The sequence below is a fragment of the Agelaius tricolor genome, unplaced genomic scaffold (genome assembly GCF_023055355.1).
Source record: "Agelaius tricolor isolate 1412-34295 unplaced genomic scaffold, bAgeTri1.0.p SCAF_9, whole genome shotgun sequence".
NCBI classification, from domain to species: Eukaryota; Metazoa; Chordata; class Aves; order Passeriformes; family Icteridae; genus Agelaius; species Agelaius tricolor.
In genome coordinates this window covers 26,628,287-26,647,122 of record NW_027269269.1, presented here as the reverse complement: position 1 = coordinate 26,647,122, position 18,836 = coordinate 26,628,287, and the positions used below count along the sequence as shown (strand labels likewise).

General features: G+C 38.6%; 1 protein-coding gene across 3 annotated transcripts in view; it reads right to left on the bottom strand.

Annotated features, from left to right (window-relative positions):
- The window catches only part of ZBTB20 (zinc finger and BTB domain containing 20), a 474,982-nt gene that overhangs the window by 223,878 nt on the left and 232,268 nt on the right, over positions 1–18,836 (bottom strand). Inside the window, exon 5 of one of the 3 annotated variants that reach the window (XM_071433329.1) lies at positions 7,996–8,059. The exons of the other annotated variants lie outside the window; for them this stretch is intronic. The gene's annotated coding sequence lies outside the window, so the exon portion shown is untranslated. The remainder of the gene's footprint in view (positions 1–7,995; positions 8,060–18,836) is intronic. 3 annotated transcript variants of the gene reach the window in all.

Here is an 18,836-nt window from a genome sequence, read left to right as displayed (position 1 = left end):
AGCTGAACTTGTTACTACCTTTCATCAAAACTATAGACTCCCAAATGCCTGGCATCACGTAATGCAAATTTATAAGATGGATGCCAGAGAGGAAAGTTACAGAATAGGCTTTTGCAAATAGTATTAAAACCACAGCCATCCTTCCTTCACCTCCCTTTACAGAGAGTCCATAGAATATAAGTTTTGAAAGCAGTCATCGAATAAATTCCAGTGATTCCTGAATCAAAGAGACTGATCAACTTGTGTATATTTGATGGGGCAAGAAAAGCTGTATTTGGCAAATAAATTATTTCTTACAAATAACTCATTCTGTTCTGTTGCTGGAACTGCAACTATGACTTTTTTCCTGACCTTATTTTGCCTTATTATGTCATGAGGTAAGCAGCTTCCCATTGTTTTATCTTTAAAGATATTTCAGGATTTCTTAAATGCCTCACATAACAGCAAGATGATATCAAGATTTTCCCATAAATACAGCAATCTCATTTTTATATGAATATTTCAGAAATTTCAGTTGCAAAAATCTGAAGTTCTTGTACAATTCAATGACCAAAGGACCTAGAAACTTCTGCAACAGGCCCCTTACCTGAAAGACCCTATTCCCAAATTTATTTCTTACTGAATACTAAAAACCTGTAAGTGAAGATGCTTTACAAACTGCTATAGAAATAGGAATTAAAGAATATACTGTGAAATTCGTTATGCCTGAGACAGGAATCAGCAATTTTTGAAGCTGCTGCCATATTTCTGTTAAACAGTTGAGTCTGAAAAGGGAATCCAGAACTAACCTAAATGCACACAATCAGGAAGACAATTCTATGGATGTGTACTGCTAATAGCTCCTTCGGAGCCAGTGGGATAAACTCATTTCTTTTGCCCAAGTTAACTTTTGGGAAAGTCTCTGACTTTTTGACCTGAGGACTGTTGATTCTTGAAAGGGAGCCTGCCTTCTTAGCAGGGCTTCATTACCTGTGTTGCTAAAATCCTCCTATGAGGAACCCTTTTGGAATTATGCTTAAAATTGCCATTTGCCAGCAAAATGGCCCATTTACCTCTACAAGGAAAGACTGAATAAAAAGATCAGGAGATCTCAGGGTTCCCCAAACTCATATTACCAGAGGTGATCCCATCAAGTAACACTCAAAACCAAGTTAACATCGGACATTTTCTAGCTTCTGTATTTGCAGCCAGGAGAGCTGTACTGCCAGTGCTGATTTGGGGCTGAAGGTGGCACAGGCTGCAACATCTTGAACAAGAGTTGTGGGTTCTGACAGCAGTGTGAATTGAGAATTTCTAACATGAACTTGATCCCCAGCCTGCTAAAGCCAAGGACAGAGCTTAGATGAGGCTCAATACACATTCCAAAGGAACTTCATCTGTTTTCAACAAGAATTGTGGGGACATCCTCTAACAAACACCTCATGAGTTACATGCCAGGACTTCTCCAAACATCTTTCCAAATGGTTCTTTACATCCTGTTTATGGCCCATTACATTCTCCTGTGACTAAGGCTGGTAGACCAGCCATGGTCTAATAGTTTCTTGAGTACCTTTCCTGTGCTCTTACATATCTGCAGGCATCCAGCCACAATGCAGCAATTGAATAGAACCATTATAAACACAGTTCAATTCCTGACCAACCCTCAGCATGCAGATATACATTTGCAAAGCATTAATGGCATGGTAAGCTAAAAACAACCATCCCAATAATATCAGCCAGCAAGGCAAGACCTACAGATGCTTTCTGTTTGCTTGGGGTATTTTACTGCTTATATTATTATCTTTGTGATGTGCACTGCTCCACCAGCGTGCAGGAAATATTGAGAGCATGTCCACAACATAAACTGTTTTATTTCTTTATTTACTGAACTCTGAGGTGGGGGCACTTTTATTTTTATACTTTTTAAGGCCTAAATACATTAATATCCCAACCCTTTATGTCCAAGACCGGTGCAAAATGTATTCCTCAGATAAAATCAGTCTTCTTAAGACTGAATTTAATTTATGTTGATACAGGAGGTTATGTGATTAAGCATGTAAAAAAATTCTAAAAAATTGTAAAAAAAAATAGTGAATACAGGAGACAGCTGTTGTTCAAAGCATACCTTTCTGTCTGTCTCGCCACAGGCCTGTTTACAGAGAAATACTGAACCAACAACACTATTGCCCCAATATATATTTACTTAAAGCAGTTTTTCTGTATCACAAAATACCCCTTTTCTGGTTTGAAAAACATAAACAATAGGTTAGGTGGTCAAATGAATGGGAAAAAAATGTTCAATTGGTATTACTTTGTCCCCTTCTGTTTACCTCTAATGGGAGTGAGAACTCCAAAGCTAGCAGAACCACAACTTCCATTGAATGGGTGATCAAATGTTCACTGATCTATCCCAAACTTACAGAAGTTGCACCGCTGATGTTTTCAAGGAATACAAGATCATTGTATCTATCCATGCTCAAGGCAGACAGAACTGAATAACCAAGGTATCACAAGTGGGTTAAGTAGCTCAGTCCTTCAAAAAATACAGATCATTACACTGTTAAGACAAGGTCAGATGCTTTACATTTTCCAGCAAGAGAACAATTCTTAACTATGTTCTGTGCTTTTAATCTTCACCCTTGCCCTTATTTGTCTAACACAGCCCCCTTATATTCATGTTTTTCTTTTGTGGAGTGCTCTCACTGAAACTGATTTAGGCCAATCCTGAAGAATTTAAACTTAACGAAGCAGTAATCTATAAAGTAAAATGTCCCCAAGGCATCTACCACATTGTGGCCCTTGACAAGACTGCTGCCAGAAGAATTTCACTATTTGAGTATACAGCTTCTACATGAGGAAGAAAAATAGATAATGTGTTATGGGTGTTATACAGGATAAGAAAAGATGCAAAGCAATAACCAGAATGTGTTCTTCTAAGGGAAGGTCCCTTTTAAATCAAATCTAAGAAGTAACAAATAAAGTGAAAACACTAATATTAAACTAATATAAGCTTTACACTCACACTAGCACTACCTTCAACTGTTTGCTCCCTTTGAAAGCAGCTGGACTCAGATGGGCACCCAGACTCGTATTTGTAACCAGCCCACAGAGATGGCAGTCAGGAGAGCTGACACAGTATCAGAGACTTCCCAATTTGCTGAGCAGAAACACAGAATACATTTCCAGGGGAGATCTACATCTAGTTAGAGAGATGGATTCTGATCAACTGTTGCTGAACAAAGATAGAATAACATCAATACAAGAAGATTTCAGCATAGTCTAAGGGTCTGAGAATTATTTAGGTGGGAAAAGACCTCCAAGATCATTGAGTCCAACCTTTGACTCAACACCACCATGTCAACTAAACCACAGCATTAAGTGCCACATCCAGTTGCTCTTTGAGTACTTTCAGGGATGGTGGCTCCACCACTTCCCTGGGCAGCCCACTGCAATGCTTTACAACCTTTTCAGTGAAAAAAATCGTCCCGAGGTCCAACTTGAACCCTGGCACAGCTTGAAGCCTCCTTACTCTTGTCCTGTTGTGTCCTCACACTTTTTATTTCTTTTTCTTTATTAAAAAGATTCAGTAGAATTCTAATGAAGTGCTCCTTTAAGCACCATCTAGAATAGCCCAAACACAACCCAATATTTTTGCTCCACAGGATAACTAGACTTTGAAATTTGCTTTTGTTTCACAGTTGAATTAAACAACGCATTGCAAAGTTACCAATGAAACAAAAATAAAAAATCATTTCAATCAATTGAATGTTGTTTTGACAAAATAATTTTGTTTTGATAGCTACTCTCAGTTTTGATTTAAATTTTATATTAGAACATAAAATACATTTTTGAAATAAAAGTTTGAAACAAATGCACTTCTGTTCCACAAATGCCAAAAAGCTTTATCTGGAAATATGAATAGAAAAAACAAATAAGAATCCTGGAAGTAATTTTTTTTTAAAATGAATTAGTATTTGCACACAAAGAAAATACTAGTATCTATTTTTTAGTGCTTTTAGTCCTGACCTTCAGTACACTTTAGTGAGCCTCAGAAGCTTGTGATATCTCTGCAATACTACCAATATATCAGTGACAATCAATTATTATTAAGAATCCAGCTGATATGCTGCTCTTGTCCAAGAGCTGGTGGAGCTTACTGATGTAGGAAAGGTAAGAGGCTTTTTCAGACAGCCAGTTATGTAACAACTAACACATATTTTGTTGGGTCAAGTACCATTCATTACTGCTGCCATTTGGGGAAGTATCAGAACCAGTTCTGAGCAGGTTAAAGCAGCAGACTGAGAGTCACAGACAGTCCTACTCCTATAGAAGAAACTGAAGTGAGGAGAAATGAGGGGAATATCAGTTGTTTCTGCTCTGCCCTTTAACCTCAAACTTAACCAGTGGAAAAATGTAAGAGCAGTTGGGATTAATAAGATATTTAACATCTAAAATTCCTTTAACTGTTTGCTTTACCTGCCAAGAAAGCTCTTGATCACTGCTCATACATTTGCAAATTACTAAAATGCAAAATACCATGAAGTCATGTGAAGCTTGACTGAAACTATAAGACAAATCTTAGCCTAAACAGGGAAGAACTGAGGGCTTTCACCCAGATCAGGTAGCAGCAGGAATGCCAACACATGAAACTGTTCATTTAGGAAGACCAGAAGGAGAGCTGAAGCACAGCCCATCATTCCCAGTCATCCCTGGCTGTTTCAGCACTGAGATGCTTACAGGAAGTGGTTGTCTCCCATGTCATTTGGTGAGGGGTTTCTGTAACATGGTCAGAATCTCAGTAAGAACCAAAAAATTTCGTTTCTTATAAAGTGAATTTCTGAATGTAGTGCTTGGAGAAGAAGTATTCAAACAACTGTACTGCTTAGTTTCCCATGAAAGCATAAGAACTTGAACCTGCCTACTACAACATCAGATGCCACACTTGGCAAGGCTGAGATGGGCAAAATCTTGGGGAAAACTTGGGATTAACTTTCTTGTGAAGTTTTTTAGGTATTAGATTTGGGGAGAGTTACTTGGGAGGAGATAAGAGTGGCTAAAATAAAAGGAGTTTGGCCTGCCTATCCTCACCAATAGGTTATTAGCACAGGAGAAAAACACAAAGGCTTGTTCAAAAGCTTGAACTACATTTAATTCTAACAGAGCTCTTCCTGTTGCACACCAAGCAGACTGTTGAATTTGTGTTCTGCATACTGGACTCATGTGCTGACACTTTCCACAATCTGAAAGGAATTGAAAACCCTGTCCTTCATCTTGTGTGTGCCTGCAGCAAAGGCTGCCTGTAACCCTTTCCTAACAGTAAGATTTCAGAGGAACTGCCTAAGGAAGATGAATGAATCCTCAACCTGCACAAAATAAAAACACATATTTAGAGACCACAGAAGACAAGAAATACCCAAATACATGTCCATGCCTCAGCATCCTCACCACTAGCAGTCAATGGTCCTTGGGCTAGATCCACATCAAGTGAAAAAGGTTCCCTTTACAAAACAGTGACTCTTCTTAACAAAGACTTTCAATCCTTTTACCAGTAGCTTCCCTCTCCCTTAGCTGGTCTTAGTTATTGAAACAAACAAAAAAACAAACAAGAAAACCCCTCCCTCTGCTAAGCATCCCTCCACTCTTCTCTTTTAACTTTCCTTGTGTCTCCCTTCACACCTCCCTGGGTTTGTTGTTTTTAAGCCCATGCACTAACCTGCTCTCTTTGTTCTTCTTTCTTTTTTTTCTTTTAATTCTGTTTGCTTAAAACTCCCAGCCCCAAAAGCAAATTTGGAGAAAACTGGCTTTCTCTAGTTATCCCATTGTTCTTCTCAGGCAAGATCTATTTCAGATGTTTCTATTTCAAATATTTAATGACAGACCTATTCATACAAAGACATGCCAACACCACTCCCCCGTCTCTTTGGCATGATGCAAAGCACAGAAAAAGATGGTCACAAGATACAAGGACTCTTTTAGCCAATAAAATCAAGTTCTAACTCATAAACAGTAAGTAGCAGATTCCATACATTGCCACACTTCCCAGAAGCACAAGCCTAACAAAAAGCATTTTCAAGGGGAATGCCATGGGCCAGGCTCATCCCTTTAGCACTACCACAGTGGACCTTGGCTGGCTTTCCTTCCAAGAGGACCTGTAGAGAAGCCAAAGACTGTTTTGAGCCTTGGAGAGTTAACTTATTTTTGGGGTCTTGTCCTCACTGCAATGTTGCTTGTAAGTACAATGCTAATGTTGCCCCCAGCACAACTCCCTCCCACAACAGAAGCCTCTTGCTCAAATTAAATGCTATTTTAAATTGACTCTTTGGCCTAAAAGCAGATTACAAGTGGCAGCCCATGTGTTGTAGTTACCAGTGTCAGTAACACAGTGGGAACTCATCAGTTCTCTACTTGTGAGTTCAAAGCGCTGATCTAAGATCCTGCCTTGTAACTGGGGTCTAGATTAAAAACACAGAATCCTTCTTCCCAGTTATCTGCACTAAGCTCAAGCAGGTAGAGGTGATGGTCAGACATTAATAATCTGCTTCTCCTCTCCTCAGTCTCGCAGTACATTCTGACAAAGAAATTCTCAATTTTTGCAGAAGAAACCGCATACCCACAAATCAGGGTCGGAGAGAGAACCCTTACCAACACCATTCTGTAACCTTGCTGTAACAACCTGAGTCAGCATAGCTAAAACAATACCAGTGATAATCACTTTTACCCATTGACTCTGCCTGCCCAGGCCATTGTTTGGAGTGAGGACAGCTTTTTGCAAGTCCCTTAGAGTCACCATCTATGAAACACAGCACAGCTGCACTAACAGGCAACATGAACACAAATTTTAGCTTTGTGTGAATTGCAGGTCTTACAAATACAGTCAAAAGCATTTTAAGGTACACATGGCATGTGAGAGAGCAAGTTAAGGTGTCCATAGTCAGTTGCTGTGTTGCAACTCCAACCTTTTGCATATTGACTGTTACCTACATGATCCTTCTCTTCACTCTAATAAATTGGCATGAGATGAGCAAATCTAAGGACTGGCAACTAATACAAACCACCACAAAAGTGGCTATATTATCATCTGAACATCTCATGCTCTACTTTATTTACAATCTCCAGGGCTGTAATCCCAGCTGGTAGTTTTAATTAGAAGTGAACGTACTTTCACAACAAATTGGACCTTCTCCTTCTTGGGCATCAGAGATCCCTTCCACAGATGACTGTGGATTATAAAGAGACAAATTTCGGGGATGTTGGGCAGACAGTTTTCTCATATCACATATCTGAAAAGCTAGCATCACTCTCTGGCTCACAAGAGGACTTGGCAGCAAATCAGACTATGACTATCCAGAAGACTCTTCCCTCAGTGTCAGAGTAAGAAGACACATAATGGAAACTTGCAACAAAGCACAAATAATTCTATTTAAAAGTCAATGCAAAATTGTGGACTACAAGGCTAGCTGCAGGAGCTGTCTTCTTCTTGTGAGTTTTGAGCCAAAACATGGGACAACACCGCAAGCACCATTAGAGTATGTAAATATCTACTCCAGCTTTTCCCAGTCTGTAGCCGCTAGCGAATGCCTCACTATGAAACTGCAAGTGCAGTAGGGTTTTAACAGCCTTTTTCTTCTCTTTGCTCTGGGATTTTTCCTTTCTTGGCTGTAACTAGTTGTAACCAGTTGTGAATAAGTCGTTATCCCTCTGTGCAACTCACAGCAACTAAAAGAAACCAGTGTCATTATGCAATTTAAAAAAAAAAAAGAAAAGAAAAAGAAAAAAAAGAAAAGTTTTGTTTTATGGTTAATTATCCATGGTCTATTTACAAAATAAATCAACCCATTGTGCACCAACAGGATTTGTGGCCTCATTTGAACTTTGCTTTTCATTAATCACTTTAAAATAAAAGCTAACTAGTTGATTTTTTTCTTCATTTTGGTTTATTACTTGCATCTGGGTATAAATTGAAAAAATTATGAAAGGACAAAGTATGGATTATTCGCCCTCAGTTTCATGACTTACATGATCTCAGTCTTGTCTTTCTCCACGTGCCTAAACAGATGCACAGTCCAAAAATTCCAACATTCTGTAAGAAATGTAATCACAAGAAGATTGAAATATTTTTTATACCCAAACCTTGAGTTATTAAAAAAATCATGGCAAAAAGCTTGCCTTAAGAAATGAAAAGGTGGGCAAGCATCTACAAACATATTTAAGCTACTGAAGGAGGCAAATGAAATTACACACGTAGACATCCAAGTGATACACAACTGTTTGTGACAGCTGAGTACAAAGCAATTTTGTTTAGACAAAATCTACTTGCAGGCAGGCTGAAGAAGGCAGAAAATGGATATCTGATTTCTTTACGGTGCTTACAGTTTATACAAGAAACCAGAAATATTTTTTTCTGAAAATGGTTTAATTATGTAAGAAGTTTAGATCTTGTCCCTATGAGATGACAGAGGACTACTGTATTTTTGAAAACTAGCCAATGGAGAGACAGGCAAAGGACATTTTTAGCTGCTCTTTTAATAAAACCCAACTAACTGTAATGACACTTATTTCATTCTGACAGGAAATAAGATACATATTAGCATAATAGTGAAATTCTTAACTAAGAAAGACTGAACAATTTATTTGTCTCTACTATGAACGGTTCAAGTAAAACTGAAAAATAAGAAAGGGTGATAAACATACATGATAGAAGTATATGCAATGACAGTATAGAAAAAAAAATGTCATTCCTCCTTTTTTTTTCCTTTTTATTTACCAGTCACCCTTAAGTGTCCTTTGTCTTTACTATGACAAACAGAAAGTCAGAGTGCTCCACTTAACCCCTAATGAAATGGTACAGAAAAAGCTGGGCTGTCTGGAGGTCAAAAAATTTGATTTTGCTGCACTTCAGACTACAACTTTTTGTTTCTAAACTCCTGAGCAGGATACAAGTATAAAGGTGACTGAACTTACCCAACAGGTATATCTTAGAAACTAAGACAAAGAACTGAAGCTAAGAAATTGGATCATTAATACTATGTATTATTACTAATAGGAGCTCCGAAAGATAATTTTTGCTTGCCTGTTGATGTGAAAAAGGATTGTAGAAATTTGAAAAGTTAAAGAAACCCACTGCCTCCTCCTCCACTTTGCAGATGGTTGAGATGTTTTAACTTTAATTTCCAAACGTAAATTAGCTCCTACTTAATGAAAGTAAAAATTTAAAGCTGCCTCCACCTGATTGCAAAGCACAGCGGCTGGGCTGGGAGGCTGGACAGGCCTTCAAAGGAAATAAAAGCCTTTTTAAGTGACTCCTCGACTCCTCGTATGAACGTATGAACGCCTGCCCTTGCAGCAGCAAGCTGTGGCCCTACAGCCGCTTTCCATTATAATGCTAAATTGGGAAATGTTTAACATTCTTTGTTTAATCTTTGCAGTATAAAGAAAAAACAGCTGATTCTCAGAAACATGACAGCCTGAGCAACCATTAGTTATCTGCCTCCCCCTTCCTCAAAGCAGAACAGGCCATTTCCAGCCTCAGCGGCAACTGACGGTTTCTAATCAGGAATGTATATTTGGATGGAACCTAGAAGATGGGATTGAAACTTTGTCATTTTTTTGTTCCAGTGGTGTAAGGGGTTGAAGGCAACCAAGGTATTTAATAAAAAAATGTGAAGAGAAAAACAGTTTAAGAAATATATGTAGTGGAAACTATAGACAAAGGTGGTTTCAGATTCTTTCTGCACTATCTTCTGTTAATACCTTTTCACAGTCCTTCCATGAAGGAGAGCGTCATTATTTATTTTGATTTAAAACATTATCAACTGAGTGTATTTTTCTCTTGTTCACAGTACAGTCAAAGCAGCCAGTCCATCTATTCTGCTGCAACCAGTCACATATAAATCAGCACAAACTCAGGAACGAGCAATCCTCTCAGCTGCTTACACAGACAAACTCTCTTTGTATCTCGTCTCTGCCAGAACTTCCCTAAAGGGGTGAGTTTCATCACGTGTCCAAAAAGTCACACAAGTCAGAGGTTTCTTCGGTTGAAATTATGAAGTAATACCTCAAACCGAGTCCCCACAGAAACTGAACTAACTGAAATGTTTAGGTTTTTTTACAAGATTTTACCCTTTCCAGATCATCAAGTCCAGCTCCCTGCTCTCTTCTACTACAGATATTAAAGGTCACTTCTTAAAGAGTTGTTTTTAAGCCTCTGCATCAACCAGGTGAAGAGAGTTTAAACATCCTCCCCACGCCAGCCATGAGCATTCAGTAGCTGGCAGTGATGAGACCAGACATCCAGGGAACAAATCCATGAGCAAACAAGGATGCTCTCCTTCGCCACAGGGGTTCTGACAGACAGCACAGCACGGAGCATCCTCTCCTGGGGCTCCCTGATGGAGGCGCTCAGTCCAAACAGAGCCCTTGCTTCCTTTAGTGCCAACACGAAGGCATTAACCATGGCACAGGGGCAAAAGCAAGGAGCAGCCAGGTGCTGGCCCTGCTCGAAGCACTGCACACATGCCCACAGCTCCTCCACCCTGCTGGATTCGGGTGACCCTTCCCTGCAAGTGTCACAGCCCACCTGCACGCAGGGGTTAAACAGCAGGGGCAAGAACTCCAGGTTCTCTCCAGGAGAAATGAACCAGCTGTGCTGTTTGCTGTGAATGTGGAAGATAACAGCTTTGAAAAGGAGGGCTGCAGGAACATTCAGGGCAGCTAGGCCTGATAATTCTGTTACAATTACTCCAAAAACATTGCTTCTTGCAGCATTTCCTAGGGACTTCTGCAAGGCAAAAAGACCAGTGGAACTACTGAAGGCGCTAGCAATGAATTACTGATAGTGAAGGACACAAAATTGTCATAAACTTCAACCAAAGTGTGAGAGTTGCAAAAACGACTGTTCTGAGGAAGGGAGGGAAGGAGGAAGGAAACCTTGCAGAATAATTGCTAGATAAAAAGCCTACCATAGCTAATTCAGCACATTGCTGGATACAGCAAAATAATTTAGCTACCTATTTTTCAAATATACCCAACCCTAAGTATGTGTCAGGGAAGAGAAATAATGAAATTTTGAAATAAAAATTAATGTAGAGCTCTTTTCATTTTTGTTGCTGTTTTTAAATCTTTAGGGTTCATATTTAACCTTTTCTCTAAAATAACAAACTTGAATTTAAGAAAACTAAGGCACAGATCTTCACAGAGACAGGACTCAAACAGCTTATGTTTAAAAATAAAATAGCAGAGTCTTTTTAAGTTGTGAAGACTTATTCATTAAAACTGAATATTAACATCTCATTTGAGAAACTGTTCAAACCATCCCTTTTGCCTATTTTGCCTATGAATTTAGGCAGACAGAAGTTTCACAGGTTGCATGTCTAGCATCTGGTCAAGTCAAATCACCCTCTCCTCCATAAATTAAAATTAGATTTCCATTCTGCAGAACACACAAAATTCCCTCGTTCTGGTTGCTGTTCAACTGTGCATATATAACCAGAGTTTTAGCAGCAGGCATTTACAAGGGCTTTTCCCTTTTTAAACTAGAAAATGCTCAGGAAATAATGAAATGTTTGTTTGACCATTAAGGAAGGTTAGTGTCTTGATAGCAGCCCACCCAAGCATACAAAGCAAAGCTGGGGACTGAAGACCTGGGAAGTTAGGGGTAACCCGGTGACACGCAGAGAAATGTCTCAGTAACTGAAAAGCAAGCAGATGCCTTTAAGAGGGGAAATTGCTTGTCTGCCATTAAAAGTTATCAGGTTTTGTACACCTATTCCAAATAAGTCTCCCATTGCAATCAGCACTGACGAAAAACTTACAGACTGAGACTCTGAAAAGACAAGCAGAAAGTAATTTTCACTCAAAGACAAATGATCACTCTTTTGATTAAGTCAAACACTGGACTCATTACTGAGCATGTTCTCTGTAAAGTTACACCATTTAAATCTTCCAAGCATTTTATAAAGGGCTGACAGCTATGAGGGACACCAGGATAAGGGATTTTAAGGAGGTTCTCTCTTCCACTGCATGCAACTATGTTAAAAACTGCTACTGATATGCTGATTCAGCCACACTTTACAATTACATAGGTTTTCAGGCGCTATAATTCCTACAGGATAGTGTTCCAGAATCTAATTATCTGATGACCAAGGTTATTTTCATTTATATATTGTCATCACATTATATAGGGTTATTGAATCTTATATATGGTTGGTGCCCACAGTTTGGTCTGCGTGGCAACACAGGCCTGAAATTTAAATAATTTTTTAACCTCTACAAAATATTTCAATGCCTTCTCCCTATGTATCTGAACTGATTTCACAAGAACTAATAAAATAGGTTTAGAATACTTCTGAAAGGCACAATAGAACAGTATCTGTTCTACTGTGATTCCCTAAGTGATTCTTTACTGAGACAAAAACGGAGGCAGAAGTTTTCATTGCCAAGAGCCAAAGCAAGGGCTGGTTTCAGAATCAGGTGTTCCAATACATTTCTGAATATATGTGTACTCCCCAGGAGTTTGGTGAAATATATTTACACAGATTAAAACATACTTACAGAGCTTAAAATATTCCACTTCCTGTTTTCACAAAACCCTGTTTCATTTAAAGCTTGTCTCAGGGATCACTGTTGAAAGATGTCAGCTTCAAAATTTTTTTTCTATTATGCCTGAAGTGGGCATAATTCACAGGCAGACTCATTTTATGGCTCTTTTCTAATGCCAGAAAAACACTTTAAAATAACTGAAGATTGAGCCCTATAACTTTAGAATTGACCTAATAGACTCCTGACATCATATCAACAGAATTAGTAGCATTACACTGGGGAAGAATCTGTCCAAGAATGTGCACGCAGACAAGAACGATTCATAAAGGGCAGAAGAAAACAAACCTTGACACAATGCTCACAACCACAAACAGGTCAGATCCTCAGAGGATACAACTAGGAATAAACTGGTTGCAATAGCTACAGGAATAAATTCTTCCTGTAGTATGAACAGAAAAGAAAGAATGAATTTTTCTTTATTACTGACCCATTTCTTCCCTTTCTTGAAGCCGAAGAATGCCTCTTTTTTCTTTTTTTTTTAATTATTATTTTAGCAGGGCTATATGTACTTTTTCTTGCATTTGACGGAAGTAAATTAAAATATCCCCACCAATTCTAATTAGAAAAATCTCTGGATCTTTATGGACATCAATCACTTAAAATAGAAATTAATAAAGTTCAACACAGCCTAAAATTTCACTGTTGTTCTGCACTTGCTGCTGTTACACAGAGACTGACCTGACACTTGCATTAAGGTCAGGAGAGGAAAGGGAAAAAGCTTTCATTGTATACATCCAAAAGTTGGAGGGAGGGGGAGAACAGAGAGGAGGAGAGAGGCAGAAACACTGTGCAGAAGCCAGGGATGTTCCAGAGCACACTGTGACAAGAAAATACTCAATAAGAATTCCTCCAGCCAAAACCAGATCTTAAATAGATCCATTGTCTTCTAGCCTGAAGCCCTTAAAAAGGCTCAAAATTAAAGTCTGTGCTGTGGGCACCCAGTCGTTCCTTCCTTTCATCAGGATTTGCAGGTTTTAATACAATCTGTCGTCAGGAAAAACAGTGGAGCTGTACAGTCCAGAGAGGTAACAAAAGCGAAAGGCAGCCGAGAGTTACGTAACTGGCTTTTTACATAAATATTACAGTGAGAGATATTTTGCTTTTCAGAAAGGAAAAAAGATTAAAAAAAAAGAGCTCAAACTAACGTCAGAGAATTCAATCCAACTTCACTTACTCCTCATCCCTCTTTCACTTTGCAACATGTATTGAATAGCTGAAGTGAGGTATTTCTTTTTCTTTTTTCATTATGACTAAACAAATAACCAATTCAGCCTTAAACACTTCATAACAGATTGTCTTGTATTACCTGAGAACTGCACCACATCATGGAAGCTGGAAAAAAGTCTTATTTTCAAGCATAAGCAAGCCTGCCTTGCTTATCTGCAGCACGGGGCAATTAGAAATGACCATGGATGTTAAACAAGCTCGCCTCTGTACAGTCTGAAAAAAGGGAAAAAAACCCTGCAAGTCTCCCCATCTGTTATTTCCCTTTTTTTTTTTTCCTCTCTTTGGCTGTAGAAAAGCAAAATTATGCAAGAGCTTTTGAATGTAAAGCCTGTGTGTGCTTTTTCCCTTTTTGTCTCTGTGTACACGGTATGAGCCATTGCGTAACCCAGCACGGAGTGGGCGGCCAGCATTTACTATTGATTTACACTACTCCTTCCTCACACTGAGCAGCGAGACACATGTAAAGCAGTGCACAGAGGTGACATGGATGTGCACTAAGGCATGTGCCATGGAGAGGGGGAAGCCAAGCATGTAAAAAGAGAACTGTGCTTTTCTGAACTAAATGCAATTTTCCCAACCTTTTTGTTTTCATGCCCTTTGGTAAAAGAGCGGATGCTTAACAAACCCCACAAACCCCTCTGTCCAAAAGTAAGGTTTCCCTCCCACACATCCATGACCAAATCCTATTAGAAACTACAAAAAACTACCAATTAATGTCATTGTGACACTTCTTGTGCCAGGTATAAAGATGCCTAGCAAGCTCTTACTGACCATGAAGGTCCATTAAGGTTACAAAGAGAATTCCTTTTTTAAGTCATACTATACATGAACCTTTTACTAATTTCTTTAGTACCTACTTTAGGCTTTCAGGAACACAGAAATCATAGACACTATGCATAGTATGCAATACAAAGCCTTGGATTTTTTGAGATGATTGGGTGACACGGAAATATGAGAATTAGAGACCAGAAACAAGGGAAGTTCAACCTATTTTGTTATCTTATTAAGCCTGCCAAAATATCCATGTTGATCTCTCTTTTCCACACACCCAGAGTCATCAGTCCAGACAGACAGGCCTCTAGCTCATTAATGAAAATAATTTTGAGTCAGTAGGAGGAATTGTCTCATTCACACAGGTGAATGCCCATCACATTGCTGAATCCTTTGCCTCCAGGGTGAGACACGGTTGGGCAGATTCTGCCTGCTCCCACTTGACACTAGGTCTTACAAAGCAAGGGAACACCACCAGGCTGGCATAACACTGGACTCCTGGGCATCCATTTATTAATTGGGTGGGGGATTTCTTGAATGAAGTCAGTGGGATTTCAAAGCATGTTAACATACTTTAAAGGATGCTGAGAGACTGAAGACTAAAAGGAAGTTTATTACAAGCCACAGCAGACACTGAGCCTCGTACTAGAAATGAAACTGAATGTGCTGATTAAGGAAAAAAAAAAAATCAAGTATCAATGCTCTTAAAACTGCTTTTGCATTATCTTTACTGGAAAACACACATTCCCCATATTATTTTCTTCAGATTGTATTTAATAGGCAACATGTTTTTTCTTCACAGATCTGACATCGGACATTTTTACAGGTCCTAAAATAGCACAGTGAGCAAACAAAAACTCCATGTTATAAGACAGACAAACCCTATTTTAAGGAAATTACACAGATATGCAATGTTTCTGACTATTCTGTTTATTTTTTTTTTCTTTTACCCAGGTCCACATCTACTAACATGGTACTATCAGCCAGCATGCAGTCGGGATCTCTGTCAGGCTGTTAGGAAAAGAAAACATTCATTCACTGTCTTGCACATGCTTATTCATTTTGTTTTCACATAACTTGAATTGCATTGAAATTACCCAGAAACGTTTTACATAAAAAGTCACGTGCAGCCTAACTAGTCTGATCTATCTTAAAATGAAACTGACCCTTAAAGGAAAAGAGTAAGGTCTTCATTAAATGGCACCTAGTCATGCAACCTGAATTAAGCACTTACTAATTCAGATGGGGCCAACTCAAAACATGCTCAGGCATATTCCCTTTGCTCACCAGAGGAGTGCTGAGGGAAAGAAATGAGACCCAGAAGGCAAACTCTACTTCCCTGTCATGCAGCCATTAGAAATGATGCTTGCTCCACAAGCAAACTTTGAGTGATGCTACGCAAAGTGAGTATTTCATGAAGGCTGAACCAGAGGACCAGCACATCAAACAATGAAAGCCTGCACTCTTCTGCCAAGACTGCATGTGAAAAAGAACATATTTTTCAGCACCATTTATATACTTAGTCTTGATGTTTAATATACCCTCATCTTATGGGACGTAACTTACAAGCACAAAATGCTTTACAGGATGTTATACAAAATAGATACAGGAAGAGACTCAAGAAAGAAATAACAGCTAAGGGAAGCCAAGCTCAGATATTGGTAAAGGCAGCTCCAACGCTGCTGTGCTTGCTTTATCATTGTCCAGAGTACACCTATTTTTAAGCCCTTGTTAGCACGTCAGATTCTAAGCAACTAGCTGCGGACTCTACAGATCAGGTTCAAACAGAGATCTGATTCATCTGAAAATATGAGGATACAAGTAAGGGAGTTCAGAGCTGGTATATTCTGTTCTTGAGGGCTATCAAGCAAAGCTGAATAAAGTTTCCATTATAACCCACTTGCCTTCAATCACTCAAAAATGTTGGAAACTTCACTACACAAATTTTCTGCTCCTAACGCTTACCTGATCTTAAATTTCATGAAAACTTGAATAAACTAAAGTTCATCTGTTTTGCACATACAGAATGAGAAAAAAAACATCCAGAGATTTAAGGGAAAAGGAAAAAGAGAGAGCTGAAACTATCTATAGAAAAAGCACAGAAAACAACAGAAAATACAAATGGACTTGTAAAGTCAGTACTGGCTAGATTTCTTTCAAGAAAAAGGTTTCTACTCTGATGAAAATACTTCAACTTTTAAAATTACACACACCTACAAAATCCTACCAGACCTTTTATGAATACCATCTTGGATACACATTTAGGTCAAAAAATCCTCAAAGAACCCCCATGTGGGTGCTAAAAAACTTGCATTTGTATCTAATTGTATATTACATTCTTTAATGTCTCTGTAGATTCTCTCCCTACAAGAGAACATAGCTACAAAGTAATATTATTTTTCACTATGTTAGACAGCTGGTTTGGATAGATTTTTTGGGTTTTGATTCGTGAAACACATTAATAGCAGATGCCTTTTGCATGTATCAAAGATACTATAGCTCTGTATTTGCAGAAAAACAATGTGGCTTCTTATTAAAGACTATCATAAGGGAGAAACTAAGGTTATAAACAAGATATTACTCCAGAATTTCACGACTTTGTACGTAAGCTTAATGTTTCTCAAAACAGATTCTGTCTTTCTAATGACTGTAGGAGGACATAAGCCCAGTGCTGGGTTGCCATGGGCTTTTAATGGCAAATTGAATAATAAAAAAATATTAAAATGATAGAGACAAAACCGAAATGTACTAGGGATGCTTGCCAACTGTTCCTGCTAGTTAAAGAATCAATAAACCTTTGCAGACCTTGTGCAACATGACTTTACTTGCAACAAAAGTAATTCACAACAAGAATGCTTTTCTTGGCAATTTACCTTTACTTTTCTCCTACCAGCTTCTCTTTCACATGAACCTTTTGGACTCTACTGTTTTGGAATGACCATGACACAGCAGAAGTTGCTAAATTTTCCCCACCCCTCAGCTAACCTATTAAACATGTGTAATGGTGTTATTTACTAATGGTTCCTCCAGACTGATATATTTCCAAGAGGGTTTTAGTCAACATGAATGGCTGTAAAATTGGCAAAGACTCAGAAAGCAAAGTCCAAGGAGACTAGAAAATAACTTAGAAAAAATGGTCTCTAGATAGTTTTGCCATGTCTGCCAGAACCAAAAGAATAGAGGTTATGTCAGTGTTTCCATAATAAACATCAGTTTTCAAGATTATAACTCAGCTGCAAAGATCTGATCCAGACTGAAATCAACACATGTGGGGTTTTAGATCAAGAGTAATTTTTTTATTTAAACTTATATTTCCCCTGCTGCAAAAGCAATCTAATGTTATAATTTAATCTGGTAAGTAATTACTAATTTATCAGAATTAGGGAGAGGAAGCAGAAAACAAAATTCAGAATTCACAGTAAATGCTTTCTGGGATTGCATAACTTTCCTTCCAGATATTCCCTGTGAGATTTTGAAAAGAGTGCATTTGTAAAGTAATTGTTGGATCAGTATAATCCTTGTCCAACAACCCTTAATATCTGTTTTGCTCCCTAAAAGCAACATCTTGTTTTGAGGCAAGTGTGACTTTTATACTGTGCAGCAGACACAGGAAAATACTAGGAGGGATTCAGAAGAATTTACAGGATAGGCCAGTTAATTTTTGAAGTACTGTAATTGATCACATTAATTCACCTTCACCACTCCTAAAACACACAGATTTCATCCTGAGAGAGCCTGAATAACTCAAGGATATTCAGACAATGGGTTGATCACACACCTGAGGCATCCCTGAAGTGCAGAGGGCACTGGGAGGTGTAAGAGCCGTGCCCAGAGCTGAGAGCATCCCCCAGCCCAGAGGCTGGAGTTGCTGCTGCCAAAGCCACCACGAGCTGCAGCACCTGAACCAAGGCTGCAGTTCCTTGTTTCAAGAAGCTTTATCACTAGCTCAGGGACAAGAGGAAGTGCCTGTATCAGTTAGGCATTTCCCAGAGCTTCTCATTGCTCATATGCACATGACTTCAAACTCCTCGTTGAGTTTGATACAAGTATCTCAATAGATACAGTAAAAACAGGCACCTTCATAGGACACTTCATGTGGCTCAAAAATCCAATTTTCAAGAAGCACCTAGGTGAGAGGAAACTGTGGTGTAAACTGAGGTTGTTAAAATATACCTGGAAGAGTTTATTTTCAGGTATCAGCATAAGGAAGCTGAGCAGAAAATGGCTTGCACCAAACCAAGTAATAATTTCAGAAGCAAAAC